This window comes from Loxodonta africana, chromosome X (assembly GCF_030014295.1).
Source record: "Loxodonta africana isolate mLoxAfr1 chromosome X, mLoxAfr1.hap2, whole genome shotgun sequence".
Classification (NCBI taxonomy): domain Eukaryota; kingdom Metazoa; phylum Chordata; class Mammalia; order Proboscidea; family Elephantidae; genus Loxodonta; species Loxodonta africana.
This window is the reverse complement of record NC_087369.1, coordinates 84,185,168-84,206,187: the sequence shown is the minus strand read 5'-3', so window position 1 is coordinate 84,206,187 and position 21,020 is coordinate 84,185,168.

Below are 21,020 nucleotides of genomic sequence, written 5' to 3'. Positions count from 1 at the left end.
CCTCACCCTAACCCCTAACTATATTCCTAACCCTAAACCTAATGCTATCCCTAACCCTAACTGTAACCCTAACACGAACAGTAACCCTAATCTAACACTAACCCTAACATTCACCCTAAACTTAAACCTACCCTAACCATAAACCTAAAACTAGCACCCTAAACCTAACGTCTAACACTAACCCTAATCCTAACCCTAACCCTAACCCTAACTCTCACCCTTAACCTAAACTTCACACTAACCCTAAACCTAAAACTAACCCTAACACTAAACATAACCCCTAACCCTAAACTGGACCCTAAATCTAACCATAACACTAACCTGAACACAAACCCAAACTCTAGCCCGAACCCTAAAAGTAACCCTCAGCCTATGCTAAACTTCAACCAAATCCTAACCCTAACCATAACCGTAAACGTAAACCTAGCCCAAACCCTAACCTTAAACCTAACTCTAACCGTAAAGCTAGTCCATCTGTAACCCTAAACCTAAGCCTTACAATAGCTCTGAACCTAACCCTAATCCTAAGCCCAACAATAGACCTAATCCTAAACCTAACCCGAACTCTAAACTTGACCCTAAATAGAACACTAACTCTAACCCTAAACCAGGACTTAAACCTAAAACTTACCCTGCACCTAACCCTAAACCTAACCCTAACTCTAACTCTAACCCTAATCCTAACACTTGTCCTAAAACCTAACCTTAACTGCAATACTAACTGTAACCCTCACCTAACCCCTAACCGTACCCCCAAAAGCTAACCCTAATGCTATCCCTAACCCTAACCCTAACACTCACCTGAAAACCTAAGCCCTAACGATAACCCTAACCCTAACCCAAAACCTAACCCCTCGCACCAAAGCCTAACCCTAACTCTAACACTAACCCTAAAACTAATCATAAAACTAACCCTAACCCTAAACCAAACCTAACCATGACCAGAACCACAATGCCTAACCGGAACCCTCACCCAAGCCCTCACCCAAAACTACTCCTCTAATCCCTAACACCTTACCATAACCAGAATCCTAACCCTACCCAACCCTAATCCTAAACCTAATCCTCACACCAACCACAAAGCCTAACACAAACCGTAAACCTAACCCTAACCGTAACACTGAACTTAACCCTAACCTAAAATCTACGCCAACCCTAAAAGTAAACAGAACCCATAAACTTATTCCTAACCCTAAACATAACCTTAACACTAACCTGAAAACTCAAGCAAACCTTAGCCATAACCCTAACCCTCACCCTATCTTAAACTTCACCCTATCCCTAATCTAAAGCACACCCTAACTTTAACCCTGACCCTAACCTTGACCTTGACCCACCTGTAACCCCAAACCTAACCCTTACAATAACTCTGACCCTAACCCTCACCCTAAACCCAATCCTAATCCTAACCCTGACCCTAACCCTAACCAAACCTTAACCCTAAATTTACCCTACCATAAACTTAAACCTAACCCTAACCGGTAACCTGAAATCTAAACCTAACCCTAGCGCTAGCCCTAAACCTAACCCTAACCCTAAATGTAACACTTAACCAAAACCCTCACCTTAACTGTAAACATAAATCTAACTCTTAACCTAACCCTAAATATAACCCTACCCTAAACCTAACCGAAACACTAACACCTAACTCGGAATCAAATCCTGATCTTTAGCCTAAACCTAACCTTAACCCTAAGCCTAACCCTAACCACTAACCCTAATTCTAACCCTAACCCTAAGCCTGATCCTAAACCGAACCCTAACCCTTACCCTAAACCTGACCCTAACATTAACCGAAACACCTAACCCTAACCCAAACTCTAAACCTAACCCTAACCTTAACCCAAACACCTAACCCTAACGCTAACCCTAACCCTCATCCTTAACATAAATTTCAAGATAAACCTAAGCCTAACCTTAACCCTAAATCTAAACCTAACCCTAAACTATCCCCTAAATATAGCCCTAAACCTAAACCTCATCCTAACCCTAACTACAACCCTGACCTAACCGTGACACTGCAAAACATCAGCTTAAGTGTAAACCTAACACTAACCCTCCCACGAACACCTAACCCTTTCCCTAACCCTAACCCTATCCCTATCCCTAATCCTAACCTTAACCCTGACCTAAACCTAACACTTACCCTAACGCTAAGCTTAACCTTAACTCCACCCTAAAACTAACAAAAACTCTAAACCTGACCCTACCTCTTACCCTAAACCCTAGTACTAGCTCTAACTCTAAACCTAACCCTAACCTAGCCCTACCCTTTACCGTAAACCTCGCCTTAACCCTAACCTTACCCCTCCCCTAACCCTAACCCTAACACTAAACTTAGCCCTAACTGTAATCTTAACCCTAACGCTTACCCTGACCCTGACTATTAACTGAAACTTCACCCTAAACCTAACCCAAACTCGAACTCGAACCCTAACTATAACACTTACCCTAAACCCTCACCTTAACTGTAAACGTAAATCTAACTCTTACCGTAACCCTAAACTTAACCCTAATTATAACCCTATCCTAAACCTAACTGAAACACTAACCACTAACCCTAACTCTAACCCTAATGCTTAGCCTAAACCTAACCTTAACCCTAAACCTATCCTTAACCACTAACCCTAACTCTAACCCTAACCCGAAACCAAACCCTCACACTTAACCAAAATTTCAACCTAACCATAACCCTAAACCTACCCTAACTTCATTCAAACCCTAACCCTAAGCTAAACTAACACTAAACCTAACCCTAACCCTAAACCTAAATCTAACCCTAACCCTGAATCTAACCTGAACTCTAAACCCAAACCCTAAACCTGACCCTAACATTAATCCAAACACCTACCCCAACCCTAACCCTCATCCTTAACCTAAATTCCACCCTAAACCTAAGCCTAAAGCACTATCACCATACTCTAGCCCTAACTCTAAACCTAACCTAACTCTAACCCTAAACCTTACTGTAACACCCAAAAACATCAGCTTAATGTAAACATAACACTAATCCTCACACGAAACCCTAACCCTTTCCCTAACCCTATCCCTCATCCTAACCCTAAACCTGACGTAAACCTAACTCTTACCCTAACCTTAAACTTGACCTTAACCTTAACTCTACCCTAACCTTAACCGTAAACCTAACAATAACTCTAAACCTGACCTTAACCCTAACCCTAAACCCTAGCACTAACTCTAAACCTAATCCTAACCTAGCCTTACACTTTACCGTAAACCTAGTCTTAACCCTAACCTGACCGTTACCTTAACCCTAACCTAAACCTAACCCTAACACTAACCTTAACCCTAAATCTAACATTAACCCTGAACCCCACTATTAACTGAATCTTCACCATGACCCTAACTCTAACCCTAACCATAACAATTACCCTAAACCCTCACCTTAACTGTAAACCTAAACCTAACCCTCACCATATCCCCAACCCTCACCCTAACCCCTAACTATATTCCTAACCCTAAACCTAATGCTATCCCTAACCCTAACTGTAACCCTAACACGAACAGTAACCCTAATCTAACACTAACCCTAACATTCACCCTAAACTTAAACCTACCCTAACCATAAACCTAAAACTAGCACCCTAAACCTAACGTCTAACACTAACCCTAATCCTAACCCTAACCCTAACCCTAACTCTCACCCTTAACCTAAACTTCACACTAACCCTAAACCTAAAACTAACCCTAACACTAAACATAACCCCTAACCCTAAACTGGACCCTAAATCTAACCATAACACTAACCTGAACACAAACCCAAACTCTAGCCCGAACCCTAAAAGTAACCCTCAGCCTATGCTAAACTTCAACCAAATCCTAACCCTAACCATAACCGTAAACGTAAACCTAGCCCAAACCCTAACCTTAAACCTAACTCTAACCGTAAAGCTAGTCCATCTGTAACCCTAAACCTAAGCCTTACAATAGCTCTGAACCTAACCCTAATCCTAAGCCCAACAATAGACCTAATCCTAAACCTAACCCGAACTCTAAACTTGACCCTAAATAGAACACTAACTCTAACCCTAAACCAGGACTTAAACCTAAAACTTACCCTGCACCTAACCCTAAACCTAACCCTAACTCTAACTCTAACCCTAATCCTAACACTTGTCCTAAAACCTAACCTTAACTGCAATACTAACTGTAACCCTCACCTAACCCCTAACCGTACCCCCAAAAGCTAACCCTAATGCTATCCCTAACCCTAACCCTAACACTCACCTGAAAACCTAAGCCCTAACGATAACCCTAACCCTAACCCAAAACCTAACCCCTCGCACCAAAGCCTAACCCTAACTCTAACACTAACCCTAAAACTAATCATAAAACTAACCCTAACCCTAAACCAAACCTAACCATGACCAGAACCACAATGCCTAACCGGAACCCTCACCCAAGCCCTAACCCAAAACTACTCCTCTAATCCCTAACACCTTACCATAACCAGAATCCTAACCCTACCCAACCCTAATCCTAAACCTAATCCTCACACCAACCACAAAGCCTAACACAAACCGTAAACCTAACCCTAACCGTAACACTGAACTTAACCCTAACCTAAAATCTACGCCAACCCTAAAAGTAAACAGAACCCATAAACTTATTCCTAACCCTAAACATAACCTTAACACTAACCTGAAAACTCAAGCAAACCTTAGCCATAACCCTAACCCTCACCCTATCTTAAACTTCACCCTATCCCTAATCTAAAGCACACCCTAACTTTAACCCTGACCCTAACCTTGACCTTGACCCACCTGTAACCCCAAACCTAACCCTTACAATAACTCTGACCCTAACCCTCACCCTAAACCCAATCCTAATCCTAACCCTGACCCTAACCCTAACCAAACCTTAACCCTAAATTTACCCTACCATAAACTTAAACCTAACCCTAACCGGTAACCTGAAATCTAAACCTAACCCTAGCGCTAGCCCTAAACCTAACCCTAACCCTAAATGTAACACTTAACCAAAACCCTCACCTTAACTGTAAACATAAATCTAACTCTTAACCTAACCCTAAATATAACCCTACCCTAAACCTAACCGAAACACTAACACCTAACTCGGAATCAAATCCTGATCTTTAGCCTAAACCTAACCTTAACCCTAAGCCTAACCCTAACCACTAACCCTAATTCTAACCCTAACCCTAAGCCTGATCCTAAACCGAACCCTAACCCTTACCCTAAACCTGACCCTAACATTAACCGAAACACCTAACCCTAACCCAAACTCTAAACCTAACCCTAACCTTAACCCAAACACCTAACCCTAACGCTAACCCTAACCCTCATCCTTAACATAAATTTCAAGATAAACCTAAGCCTAACCTTAACCCTAAATCTAAACCTAACCCTAAACTATCCCCTAAATATAGCCCTAAACCTAAACCTCATCCTAACCCTAACTACAACCCTGACCTAACCGTGACACTGCAAAACATCAGCTTAAGTGTAAACCTAACACTAACCCTCCCACGAACACCTAACCCTTTCCCTAACCCTAACCCTATCCCTATCCCTAATCCTAACCTTAACCCTGACCTAAACCTAACACTTACCCTAACGCTAAGCTTAACCTTAACTCCACCCTAAAACTAACAAAAACTCTAAACCTGACCCTACCTCTTACCCTAAACCCTAGTACTAGCTCTAACTCTAAACCTAACCCTAACCTAGCCCTACCCTTTACCGTAAACCTCGCCTTAACCCTAACCTTACCCCTCCCCTAACCCTAACCCTAACACTAAACTTAGCCCTAACTGTAATCTTAACCCTAACGCTTACCCTGACCCTGACTATTAACTGAAACTTCACCCTAAACCTAACCCAAACTCGAACTCGAACCCTAACTATAACACTTACCCTAAACCCTCACCTTAACTGTAAACGTAAATCTAACTCTTACCGTAACCCTAAACTTAACCCTAATTATAACCCTATCCTAAACCTAACTGAAACACTAACCACTAACCCTAACTCTAACCCTAATGCTTAGCCTAAACCTAACCTTAACCCTAAACCTATCCTTAACCACTAACCCTAACTCTAACCCTAACCCGAAACCAAACCCTCACACTTAACCAAAATTTCAACCTAACCATAACCCTAAACCTACCCTAACTTCATTCAAACCCTAACCCTAAGCTAAACTAACACTAAACCTAACCCTAACCCTAAACCTAAATCTAACCCTAACCCTGAATCTAACCTGAACTCTAAACCCAAACCCTAAACCTGACCCTAACATTAATCCAAACACCTACCCCAACCCTAACCCTCATCCTTAACCTAAATTCCACCCTAAACCTAAGCCTAAAGCACTATCACCATACTCTAGCCCTAACTCTAAACCTAACCTAACTCTAACCCTAAACCTTACTGTAACACCCAAAAACATCAGCTTAATGTAAACATAACACTAATCCTCACACGAAACCCTAACCCTTTCCCTAACCCTATCCCTCATCCTAACCCTAAACCTGACGTAAACCTAACTCTTACCCTAACCTTAAACTTGACCTTAACCTTAACTCTACCCTAACCTTAACCGTAAACCTAACAATAACTCTAAACCTGACCTTAACCCTAACCCTAAACCCTAGCACTAACTCTAAACCTAATCCTAACCTAGCCTTACACTTTACCGTAAACCTAGTCTTAACCCTAACCTGACCGTTACCTTAACCCTAACCTAAACCTAACCCTAACACTAACCTTAACCCTAAATCTAACATTAACCCTGAACCCCACTATTAACTGAATCTTCACCATGACCCTAACTCTAACCCTAACCATAACAATTACCCTAAACCCTCACCTTAACTGTAAACCTAAACCTAACCCTCACCATATCCCCAACCCTCACCCTAACCCCTAACTATATTCCTAACCCTAAACCTAATGCTATCCCTAACCCTAACTGTAACCCTAACACGAACAGTAACCCTAATCTAACACTAACCCTAACATTCACCCTAAACTTAAACCTACCCTAACCATAAACCTAAAACTAGCACCCTAAACCTAACGTCTAACACTAACCCTAATCCTAACCCTAACCCTAACCCTAACTCTCACCCTTAACCTAAACTTCACACTAACCCTAAACCTAAAACTAACCCTAACACTAAACATAACCCCTAACCCTAAACTGGACCCTAAATCTAACCATAACACTAACCTGAACACAAACCCAAACTCTAGCCCGAACCCTAAAAGTAACCCTCAGCCTATGCTAAACTTCAACCAAATCCTAACCCTAACCATAACCGTAAACGTAAACCTAGCCCAAACCCTAACCTTAAACCTAACTCTAACCGTAAAGCTAGTCCATCTGTAACCCTAAACCTAAGCCTTACAATAGCTCTGAACCTAACCCTAATCCTAAGCCCAACAATAGACCTAATCCTAAACCTAACCCGAACTCTAAACTTGACCCTAAATAGAACACTAACTCTAACCCTAAACCAGGACTTAAACCTAAAACTTACCCTGCACCTAACCCTAAACCTAACCCTAACTCTAACTCTAACCCTAATCCTAACACTTGTCCTAAAACCTAACCTTAACTGCAATACTAACTGTAACCCTCACCTAACCCCTAACCGTACCCCCAAAAGCTAACCCTAATGCTATCCCTAACCCTAACCCTAACACTCACCTGAAAACCTAAGCCCTAACGATAACCCTAACCCTAACCCAAAACCTAACCCCTCGCACCAAAGCCTAACCCTAACTCTAACACTAACCCTAAAACTAATCATAAAACTAACCCTAACCCTAAACCAAACCTAACCATGACCAGAACCACAATGCCTAACCGGAACCCTCACCCAAGCCCTAACCCAAAACTACTCCTCTAATCCCTAACACCTTACCATAACCAGAATCCTAACCCTACCCAACCCTAATCCTAAACCTAATCCTCACACCAACCACAAAGCCTAACACAAACCGTAAACCTAACCCTAACCGTAACACTGAACTTAACCCTAACCTAAAATCTACGCCAACCCTAAAAGTAAACAGAACCCATAAACTTATTCCTAACCCTAAACATAACCTTAACACTAACCTGAAAACTCAAGCAAACCTTAGCCATAACCCTAACCCTCACCCTATCTTAAACTTCACCCTATCCCTAATCTAAAGCACACCCTAACTTTAACCCTGACCCTAACCTTGACCTTGACCCACCTGTAACCCCAAACCTAACCCTTACAATAACTCTGACCCTAACCCTCACCCTAAACCCAATCCTAATCCTAACCCTGACCCTAACCCTAACCAAACCTTAACCCTAAATTTACCCTACCATAAACTTAAACCTAACCCTAACCGGTAACCTGAAATCTAAACCTAACCCTAGCGCTAGCCCTAAACCTAACCCTAACCCTAAATGTAACACTTAACCAAAACCCTCACCTTAACTGTAAACATAAATCTAACTCTTAACCTAACCCTAAATATAACCCTACCCTAAACCTAACCGAAACACTAACACCTAACTCGGAATCAAATCCTGATCTTTAGCCTAAACCTAACCTTAACCCTAAGCCTAACCCTAACCACTAACCCTAATTCTAACCCTAACCCTAAGCCTGATCCTAAACCGAACCCTAACCCTTACCCTAAACCTGACCCTAACATTAACCGAAACACCTAACCCTAACCCAAACTCTAAACCTAACCCTAACCTTAACCCAAACACCTAACCCTAACGCTAACCCTAACCCTCATCCTTAACATAAATTTCAAGATAAACCTAAGCCTAACCTTAACCCTAAATCTAAACCTAACCCTAAACTATCCCCTAAATATAGCCCTAAACCTAAACCTCATCCTAACCCTAACTACAACCCTGACCTAACCGTGACACTGCAAAACATCAGCTTAAGTGTAAACCTAACACTAACCCTCCCACGAACACCTAACCCTTTCCCTAACCCTAACCCTATCCCTATCCCTAATCCTAACCTTAACCCTGACCTAAACCTAACACTTACCCTAACGCTAAGCTTAACCTTAACTCCACCCTAAAACTAACAAAAACTCTAAACCTGACCCTACCTCTTACCCTAAACCCTAGTACTAGCTCTAACTCTAAACCTAACCCTAACCTAGCCCTACCCTTTACCGTAAACCTCGCCTTAACCCTAACCTTACCCCTCCCCTAACCCTAACCCTAACACTAAACTTAGCCCTAACTGTAATCTTAACCCTAACGCTTACCCTGACCCTGACTATTAACTGAAACTTCACCCTAAACCTAACCCAAACTCGAACTCGAACCCTAACTATAACACTTACCCTAAACCCTCACCTTAACTGTAAACGTAAATCTAACTCTTACCGTAACCCTAAACTTAACCCTAATTATAACCCTATCCTAAACCTAACTGAAACACTAACCACTAACCCTAACTCTAACCCTAATGCTTAGCCTAAACCTAACCTTAACCCTAAACCTATCCTTAACCACTAACCCTAACTCTAACCCTAACCCGAAACCAAACCCTCACACTTAACCAAAATTTCAACCTAACCATAACACTAAACCTACCCTAACTTCATTCAAACCCTAACCCTAAGCTAAACTAACACTAAACCTAACCCTAACCCTAAACCTAAATCTAACCCTAACCCTGAATCTAACCTGAACTCTAAACCAAAACCCTAAACCTGACCCTAACATTAATCCAAACACCTACCCCAACCCTAACCCTCATCCTTAACCTAAATTCCACCCTAAACCTAAGCCTAAAGCACTATCACCATACTCTAGCCCTAACTCTAAACCTAACCTAACTCTAACCCTAAACCTTACTGTAACACCCAAAAACATCAGCTTAATGTAAACATAACACTAATCCTCACACGAAACCCTAACCCTTTCCCTAACCCTATCCCTCATCCTAACCCTAAACCTGACGTAAACCTAACTCTTACCCTAACCTTAAACTTGACCTTAACCTTAACTCTACCCTAACCTTAACCGTAAACCTAACAATAACTCTAAACCTGACCTTAACCCTAACCCTAAACCCTAGCACTAACTCTAAACCTAATCCTAACCTAGCCTTACACTTTACCGTAAACCTAGTCTTAACCCTAACCTGACCGTTACCTTAACCCTAACCTAAACCTAACCCTAACACTAACCTTAACCCTAAATCTAACATTAACCCTGAACCCCACTATTAACTGAATCTTCACCATGACCCTAACTCTAACCCTAACCATAACAATTACCCTAAACCCTCACCTTAACTGTAAACCTAAACCTAACCCTCACCATATCCCCAACCCTCACCCTAACCCCTAACTATATTCCTAACCCTAAACCTAATGCTATCCCTAACCCTAACTGTAACCCTAACACGAACAGTAACCCTAATCTAACACTAACCCTAACATTCACCCTAAACTTAAACCTACCCTAACCATAAACCTAAAACTAGCACCCTAAACCTAACGTCTAACACTAACCCTAATCCTAACCCTAACCCTAACTCTCACCCTTAACCTAAACTTCACACTAACCCTAAACCTAAAACTAACCCTAACACTAAACATAACCCCTAACCCTAAACTGGACCCTAAATCTAACCATAACACTAACCTGAACACAAACCCAAACTCTAGCCCGAACCCTAAAAGTAACCCTCAGCCTATGCTAAACTTCAACCAAATCCTAACCCTAACCATAACCGTAAACGTAAACCTAGCCCAAACCCTAACCTTAAACCTAACTCTAACCGTAAAGCTAGTCCATCTGTAACCCTAAACCTAAGCCTTACAATAGCTCTGAACCTAACCCTAATCCTAAGCCCAACAATAGACCTAATCCTAAACCTAACCCGAACTCTAAACTTGACCCTAAATAGAACACTAACTCTAACCCTAAACCAGGACTTAAACCTAAAACTTACCCTGCACCTAACCCTAAACCTAACCCTAACTCTAACTCTAACCCTAATCCTAACACTTGTCCTAAAACCTAACCTTAACTGCAATACTAACTGTAACCCTCACCTAACCCCTAACCGTACCCCCAAAAGCTAACCCTAATGCTATCCCTAACCCTAACCCTAACACTCACCTGAAAACCTAAGCCCTAACGATAACCCTAACCCTAACCCAAAACCTAACCCCTCGCACCAAAGCCTAACCCTAACTCTAACACTAACCCTAAAACTAATCATAAAACTAACCCTAACCCTAAACCAAACCTAACCATGACCAGAACCACAATGCCTAACCGGAACCCTCACCCAAGCCCTAACCCAAAACTACTCCTCTAATCCCTAACACCTTACCATAACCAGAATCCTAACCCTACCCAACCCTAATCCTAAACCTAATCCTCACACCAACCACAAAGCCTAACACAAACCGTAAACCTAACCCTAACCGTAACACTGAACTTAACCCTAACCTAAAATCTACGCCAACCCTAAAAGTAAACAGAACCCATAAACTTATTCCTAACCCTAAACATAACCTTAACACTAACCTGAAAACTCAAGCAAACCTTAGCCATAACCCTAACCCTCACCCTATCTTAAACTTCACCCTATCCCTAATCTAAAGCACACCCTAACTTTAACCCTGACCCTAACCTTGACCTTGACCCACCTGTAACCCCAAACCTAACCCTTACAATAACTCTGACCCTAACCCTCACCCTAAACCCAATCCTAATCCTAACCCTGACCCTAACCCTAACCAAACCTTAACCCTAAATTTACCCTACCATAAACTTAAACCTAACCCTAACCGGTAACCTGAAATCTAAACCTAACCCTAGCGCTAGCCCTAAACCTAACCCTAACCCTAAATGTAACACTTAACCAAAACCCTCACCTTAACTGTAAACATAAATCTAACTCTTAACCTAACCCTAAATATAACCCTACCCTAAACCTAACCGAAACACTAACACCTAACTCGGAATCAAATCCTGATCTTTAGCCTAAACCTAACCTTAACCCTAAGCCTAACCCTAACCACTAACCCTAATTCTAACCCTAACCCTAAGCCTGATCCTAAACCGAACCCTAACCCTTACCCTAAACCTGACCCTAACATTAACCGAAACACCTAACCCTAACCCAAACTCTAAACCTAACCCTAACCTTAACCCAAACACCTAACCCTAACGCTAACCCTAACCCTCATCCTTAACATAAATTTCAAGATAAACCTAAGCCTAACCTTAACCCTAAATCTAAACCTAACCCTAAACTATCCCCTAAATATAGCCCTAAACCTAAACCTCATCCTAACCCTAACTACAACCCTGACCTAACCGTGACACTGCAAAACATCAGCTTAAGTGTAAACCTAACACTAACCCTCCCACGAACACCTAACCCTTTCCCTAACCCTAACCCTATCCCTATCCCTAATCCTAACCTTAACCCTGACCTAAACCTAACACTTACCCTAACGCTAAGCTTAACCTTAACTCCACCCTAAAACTAACAAAAACTCTAAACCTGACCCTACCTCTTACCCTAAACCCTAGTACTAGCTCTAACTCTAAACCTAACCCTAACCTAGCCCTACCCTTTACCGTAAACCTCGCCTTAACCCTAACCTTACCCCTCCCCTAACCCTAACCCTAACACTAAACTTAGCCCTAACTGTAATCTTAACCCTAACGCTTACCCTGACCCTGACTATTAACTGAAACTTCACCCTAAACCTAACCCAAACTCGAACTCGAACCCTAACTATAACACTTACCCTAAACCCTCACCTTAACTGTAAACGTAAATCTAACTCTTACCGTAACCCTAAACTTAACCCTAATTATAACCCTATCCTAAACCTAACTGAAACACTAACCACTAACCCTAACTCTAACCCTAATGCTTAGCCTAAACCTAACCTTAACCCTAAACCTATCCTTAACCACTAACCCTAACTCTAACCCTAACCCGAAACCAAACCCTCACACTTAACCAAAATTTCAACCTAACCATAACACTAAACCTACCCTAACTTCATTCAAACCCTAACCCTAAGCTAAACTAACACTAAACCTAACCCTAACCCTAAACCTAAATCTAACCCTAACCCTGAATCTAACCTGAACTCTAAACCAAAACCCTAAACCTGACCCTAACATTAATCCAAACACCTACCCCAACCCTAACCCTCATCCTTAACCTAAATTCCACCCTAAACCTAAGCCTAAAGCACTATCACCATACTCTAGCCCTAACTCTAAACCTAACCTAACTCTAACCCTAAACCTTACTGTAACACCCAAAAACATCAGCTTAATGTAAACATAACACTAATCCTCACACGAAACCCTAACCCTTTCCCTAACCCTATCCCTCATCCTAACCCTAAACCTGACGTAAACCTAACTCTTACCCTAACCTTAAACTTGACCTTAACCTTAACTCTACCCTAACCTTAACCGTAAACCTAACAATAACTCTAAACCTGACCTTAACCCTAACCCTAAACCCTAGCACTAACTCTAAACCTAATCCTAACCTAGCCTTACACTTTACCGTAAACCTAGTCTTAACCCTAACCTGACCGTTACCTTAACCCTAACCTAAACCTAACCCTAACACTAACCTTAACCCTAAATCTAACATTAACCCTGAACCCCACTATTAACTGAATCTTCACCATGACCCTAACTCTAACCCTAACCATAACAATTACCCTAAACCCTCACCTTAACTGTAAACCTAAACCTAACCCTCACCATATCCCCAACCCTCACCCTAACCCCTAACTATATTCCTAACCCTAAACCTAATGCTATCCCTAACCCTAACTGTAACCCTAACACGAACAGTAACCCTAATCTAACACTAACCCTAACATTCACCCTAAACTTAAACCTACCCTAACCATAAACCTAAAACTAGCACCCTAAACCTAACGTCTAACACTAACCCTAATCCTAACCCTAACCCTAACTCTCACCCTTAACCTAAACTTCACACTAACCCTAAACCTAAAACTAACCCTAACACTAAACATAACCCCTAACCCTAAACTGGACCCTAAATCTAACCATAACACTAACCTGAACACAAACCCAAACTCTAGCCCGAACCCTAAAAGTAACCCTCAGCCTATGCTAAACTTCAACCAAATCCTAACCCTAACCATAACCGTAAACGTAAACCTAGCCCAAACCCTAACCTTAAACCTAACTCTAACCGTAAAGCTAGTCCATCTGTAACCCTAAACCTAAGCCTTACAATAGCTCTGAACCTAACCCTAATCCTAAGCCCAACAATAGACCTAATCCTAAACCTAACCCGAACTCTAAACTTGACCCTAAATAGAACACTAACTCTAACCCTAAACCAGGACTTAAACCTAAAACTTACCCTGCACCTAACCCTAAACCTAACCCTAACTCTAACTCTAACCCTAATCCTAACACTTGTCCTAAAACCTAACCTTAACTGCAATACTAACTGTAACCCTCACCTAACCCCTAACCGTACCCCCAAAAGCTAACCCTAATGCTATCCCTAACCCTAACCCTAACACTCACCTGAAAACCTAAGCCCTAACGATAACCCTAACCCTAACCCAAAACCTAACCCCTCGCACCAAAGCCTAACCCTAACTCTAACACTAACCCTAAAACTAATCATAAAACTAACCCTAACCCTAAACCAAACCTAACCATGACCAGAACCACAATGCCTAACCGGAACCCTCACCCAAGCCCTCACCCAAAACTACTCCTCTAATCCCTAACACCTTACCATAACCAGAATCCTAACCCTACCCAACCCTAATCCTAAACCTAATCCTCACACCAACCACAAAGCCTAACACAAACCGTAAACCTAACCCTAACCGTAACACTGAACTTAACCCTAACCTAAAATCTACGCCAACCCTAAAAGTAAACAGAACCCATAAACTTATTCCTAACCCTAAACATAACCTTAACACTAACCTGAAAACTCAAGCAAACCTTAGCCATAACCCTAACCCTCACCCTATCTTAAACTTCACCCTATCCCTAATCTAAAGCACACCCTAACTTTAACCCTGACCCTAACCTTGACCTTGACCCACCTGTAACCCCAAACCTAACCCTTACAATAACTCTGACCCTAACCCTCACCCTAAACCCAATCCTAATCCTAACCCTGACCCTAACCCTAACCAAACCTTAACCCTAAATTTACCCTACCATAAACTTAAACCTAACCCTAACCGGTAACCTGAAATCTAAACCTAACCCTAGCGCTAGCCCTAAACCTAACCCTAACCCTAAATGTAACACTTAACCAAAACCCTCACCTTAACTGTAAACATAAATCTAACTCTTAACCTAACCCTAAATATAACCCTACCCTAAACCTAACCGAAACACTAACACCTAACTCGGAATCAAATCCTGATCTTTAGCCTAAACCTAACCTTAACCCTAAGCCTAACCCTAACCACTAATCCTAATTCTAACCCTAACCCTAAGCCTGATCCTAAACCGAACCCTAACCCTTACCCTAAACCTGACCCTAACATTAACCGAAACACCTAACCCTAACCCAAACTCTAAACCTAACCCTAACCTTAACCCAAACACCTAACCCTAACGCTAACCCTAACCCTCATCCTTAACATAAATTTCAAGATAAACCTAAGCCTAACCTTAACCCTAAATCTAAACCTAACCCTAAACTATCCCCTAAATATAGCCCTAAACCTAAACCTCATCCTAACCCTAACTACAACCCTGACCTAACCGTGACACTGCAAAACATCAGCTTAAGTGTAAACCTAACACTAACCCTCCCACGAACACCTAACCCTTTCCCTAACCCTAACCCTATCCCTATCCCTAATCCTAACCTTAACCCTGACCTAAACCTAACACTTACCCTAACGCTAAGCTTAACCTTAACTCCACCCTAAAACTAACAAAAACTCTAAACCTGACCCTACCTCTTACCCTAAACCCTAGTACTAGCTCTAACTCTAAACCTAACCCTAACCTAGCCCTACCCTTTACCGTAAACCTCGCCTTAACCCTAACCTTACCCCTCCCCTAACCCTAACCCTAACACTAAACTTAGCCCTAACTGTAATCTTAACCCTAACGCTTACCCTGACCCTGACTATTAACTGAAACTTCACCCTAAACCTAACCCAAACTCGAACTCGAACCCTAACTATAACACTTACCCTAAACCCTCACCTTAACTGTAAACGTAAATCTAACTCTTACCGTAACCCTAAACTTAACCCTAATTATAACCCTATCCTAAACCTAACTGAAACACTAACCACTAACCCTAACTCTAACCCTAATGCTTAGCCTAAACCTAACCTTAACCCTAAACCTATCCTTAACCACTAACCCTAACTCTAACCCTAACCCGAAACCAAACCCTCACACTTAACCAAAATTTCAACCTAACCATAACCCTAAACCTACCCTAACTTCATTCAAACCCTAACCCTAAGCTAAACTAACACTAAACCTAACCCTAACCCTAAACCTAAATCTAACCCTAACCCTGAATCTAACCTGAACTCTAAACCCAAACCCTAAACCTGACCCTAACATTAATCCAAACACCTACCCCAACCCTAACCCTCATCCTTAACCTAAATTCCACCCTAAACCTAAGCCTAAAGCACTATCACCATACTCTAGCCCTAACTCTAAACCTAACCTAACTCTAACCCTAAACCTTACTGTAACACCCAAAAACATCAGCTTAATGTAAACATAACACTAATCCTCACACGAAACCCTAACCCTTTCCCTAACCCTATCCCTCATCCTAACCCTAAACCTGACGTAAACCTAACTCTTACCCTAACCTTAAACTTGACCTTAACCTTAACTCTACCCTAACCTTAACCGTAAACCTAACAATAACTCTAAACCTGACCTTAACCCTAACCCTAAACCCTAGCACTAACTCTAAACCTAATCCTAACCTAGCCTTACACTTTACCGTAAACCTAGTCTTAACCCTAACCTGACCGTTACCTTAACCCTAACCTAAACCTAACCCTAACACTAACCTTAACCCTAAATCTAACATTAACCCTGAACCCCACTATTAACTGAATCTTCACCATGACCCTAACTCTAACCCTAACCATAACAATTACCCTAAACCCTCACCTTAACTGTAAACCTAAACCTAACCCTCACCATATCCCCAACCCTCACCCTAACCCCTAACTATATTCCTAACCCTAAACCTAATGCTATCCCTAACCCTAACTGTAACCCTAACACGAACAGTAACCCTAATCTAACACTAACCCTAACATTCACCCTAAACTTAAACCTACCCTAACCATAAACCTAAAACTAGCACCCTAAACCTAACGTCTAACACTAACCCTAATCCTAACCCTAACCCTAACCCTAACTCTCACCCTTAACCTAAACTTCACACTAACCCTAAACCTAAAACTAACCCTAACACTAAACATAACCCCTAACCCTAAACTGGACCCTAAATCTAACCATAACACTAACCTGAACACAAACCCAAACTCTAGCCCGAACCCTAAAAGTAACCCTCAGCCTATGCTAAACTTCAACCAAATCCTAACCCTAACCATAACCGTAAACGTAAACCTAGCCCAAACCCTAACCTTAAACCTAACTCTAACCGTAAAGCTAGTCCATCTGTAACCCTAAACCTAAGCCTTACAATAGCTCTGAACCTAACCCTAATCCTAAGCCCAACAATAGACCTAATCCTAAACCTAACCCGAACTCTAAACTTGACCCTAAAGAGAACACTAACTCTAACCCTAAACCAGGACTTAAACCTAAAACTTACCCTGCACCTAACCCTAAACCTAACCCTAACTCTAACTCTAACCCTAATCCTAACACTTGTCCTAAAACCTAACCTTAACTGCAATACTAACTGTAACCCTCACCTAACCCCTAACCGTACCCCCAAAAGCTAACCCTAATGCTATCCCTAAACCCTAACCCTAACACTCACCTGAAAACCTAAGCCCTAACGATAACCCTAACCCTAACCCAAAACCTAACCCCTCGCACCAAAGCCTAACCCTAACTCTAACACTAACCCTAAAACTAATCATAAAACTAACCCTAACCCTAAACCAAACCTAACCATGACCAGAACCACAATGCCTAACCGGAACCCTCACCCAAGCCCTCACCCAAAACTACTCCTCTAATCCCTAACACCTTACCATAACCAGAATCCTAACCCTACCCAACCCTAATCCTAAACCTAATCCTCACACCAACCACAAAGCCTAACACAAACCGTAAACCTAACCCTAACCGTAACACTGAACTTAACCCTAACCTAAAATCTACGCCAACCCTAAAAGTAAACAGAACCCATAAACTTATTCCTAACCCTAAACATAACCTTAACACTAACCTGAAAACTCAAGCAAACCTTAGCCATAACCCTAACCCTCACCCTATCTTAAACTTCACCCTTATCCTAATCTAAAGCACACCCTAACTTTAACCCTGACCCTAACCTTGACCTTGACCCACCTGTAACCCCAAACCTAACCCTTACAATAACTCTGACCCTAACCCTCACCCTAAACCCAATCCTAATCCTAACCCTGACCCTAACCCTAACCAAACCTTAACCCTAAATTTACCCTACCATAAACTTAAACCTAACCCTAACCGGTAACCTGAAATCTAAACCTAACCCTAGCGCTAGCCCTAAACCTAACCCTAACCCTAAATGTAACACTTAACCAAAACCCTCACCTTAACTGTAAACATAAATCTAACTCTTAACCTAACCCTAAATATAACCCTACCCTAAACCTAACCGAAACACTAACACCTAACTCGGAATCAAATCCTGATCTTTAGCCTAAACCTAACCTTAACCCTAAGCCTAACCCTAACCACTAACCCTAATTCTAACCCTAACCCTAAGCCTGATCCTAAACCGAACCCTAACCCTTACCCTAAACCTGACCCTAACATTAACCGAAACACCTAACCCTAACCCAAACTCTAAACCTAACCCTAACCTTAACCCAAACACCTAACCCTAACGCTAACCCTAACCCTCATCCTTAACATAAATTTCAAGATAAACCTAAGCCTAACCTTAACCCTAAATCTAAACCTAACCCTAAACTATCCCCTAAATATAGCCCTAACCTAAACCTCATCCTAACCCTAACTACAACCCTGACCTAACCGTGACACTGCAAAACATCAGCTTAAGTGTAAACCTAACACTAACCCTCCCACGAACACCTAACCCTTTCCCTAACCCTAACCCTATCCCTATCCCTAATCCTAACCTTAACCCTGACCTAAACCTAACACTTACCCTAACGCTAAGCTTAACCTTAACTCCACCCTAAAACTAACAAAAACTCTAAACCTGACCCTACCTCTTACCCTAAACCCTAGTACTAGCTCTAACTCTAAACCTAACCCTAACCTAGCCCTACCCTTTACCGTAAACCTCGCCTTAACCCTAACCTTACCCCTCCCCTAACCCTAACCCTAACACTAAACTTAGCCCTAACTGTAATCTTAACCCTAACGCTTACCCTGACCCTGACTATTAACTGAAACTTCACCCTAAACCTAACCCAAACTCGAACTCGAACCCTAACTATAAACACTTACCCTAAACCCTCACCTTAACTGTAAACGTAAATCTAACTCTTACCGTAACCCTAAACTTAACCCTAATTATAACCCTATCCTAAACCTAACTGAAACACTAACCACTAACCCTAACTCTAACCCTAATGCTTAGCCTAAACCTAACCTTAACCCTAAACCTATCCTTAACCACTAACCCTAACTCTAACCCTAACCCGAAACCAAACCCTCACACTTAACCAAAATTTCAACCTAACCATAACCCTAAACCTACCCTAACTTCATTCAAACCCTAACCCTAAGCTAAACTAACACTAAACCTAACCCTAACCCTAAACCTAAATCTAACCCTAACCCTGAATCTAACCTGAACTCTAAACCCAAACCCTAAACCTGACCCTAACATTAATCCAAACACCTACCCCAACCCTAACCCTCATCCTTAACCTAAATTCCACCCTAAACCTAAGCCTAAAGCACTATCACCATACTCTACCTAACCCTAACTCTAAACCTAACCTAACTCTAAACCTTACTGTAACACCCAAAAACATCAGCTTAATGTAAACATAACACTAATCCTCACACGAAACCCTAACCCTTTCCCTAACCCTATCCCTCATCCTAACCCTAAACCTGACGTAAACCTAACTCTTACCCTAACCTTAAACTTGACCTTAACCTTAACTCTACCCTAACCTTAACCGTAAACCTAACAATAACTCTAAACCTGACCTTAACCCTAACCCTAAACCCTAGCACTAACTCTAAACCTAATCCTAACCTAGCCTTACACTTTACCGTAAACCTAGTCTTAACCCTAACCTGACCGTTACCTTAACCCTAACCTAAACCTAACCCTAACACTAACCTTAACCCTAAATCTAACATTAACCCTGAACCCCACTATTAACTGAATCTTCACCATGACCCTAACTCTAACCCTAACCATAACAATTACCCTAAACCCTCACCTTAACTGTAAACCTAAACCTAACCCTCACCATATCCCCAACCCTCACCCTAACCCCTAACTATATTCCTAACCCTAAACCTAATGCTATCCCTAACCCTAACTGTAACCCTAACACGAACAGTAACCCTAATCTAACACTAACCCTAACATTCACCCTAAACTTAAACCTACCCTAACCATAAACCTAAAACTAGCACCCTAAACCTAACCGTCTAACACTAACCCTAATCCTAACCCTAACCCTAACCCTAACTCTCACCCTTAACCTAAACTTCACACTAACCCTAAACCTAAAACTAACCCTAACACTAAACATAACCCTAACCCTAAACTGGACCCTAAATCTAACCATAACACTAACCTGAACACAAACCAATACTATCTCTCTATG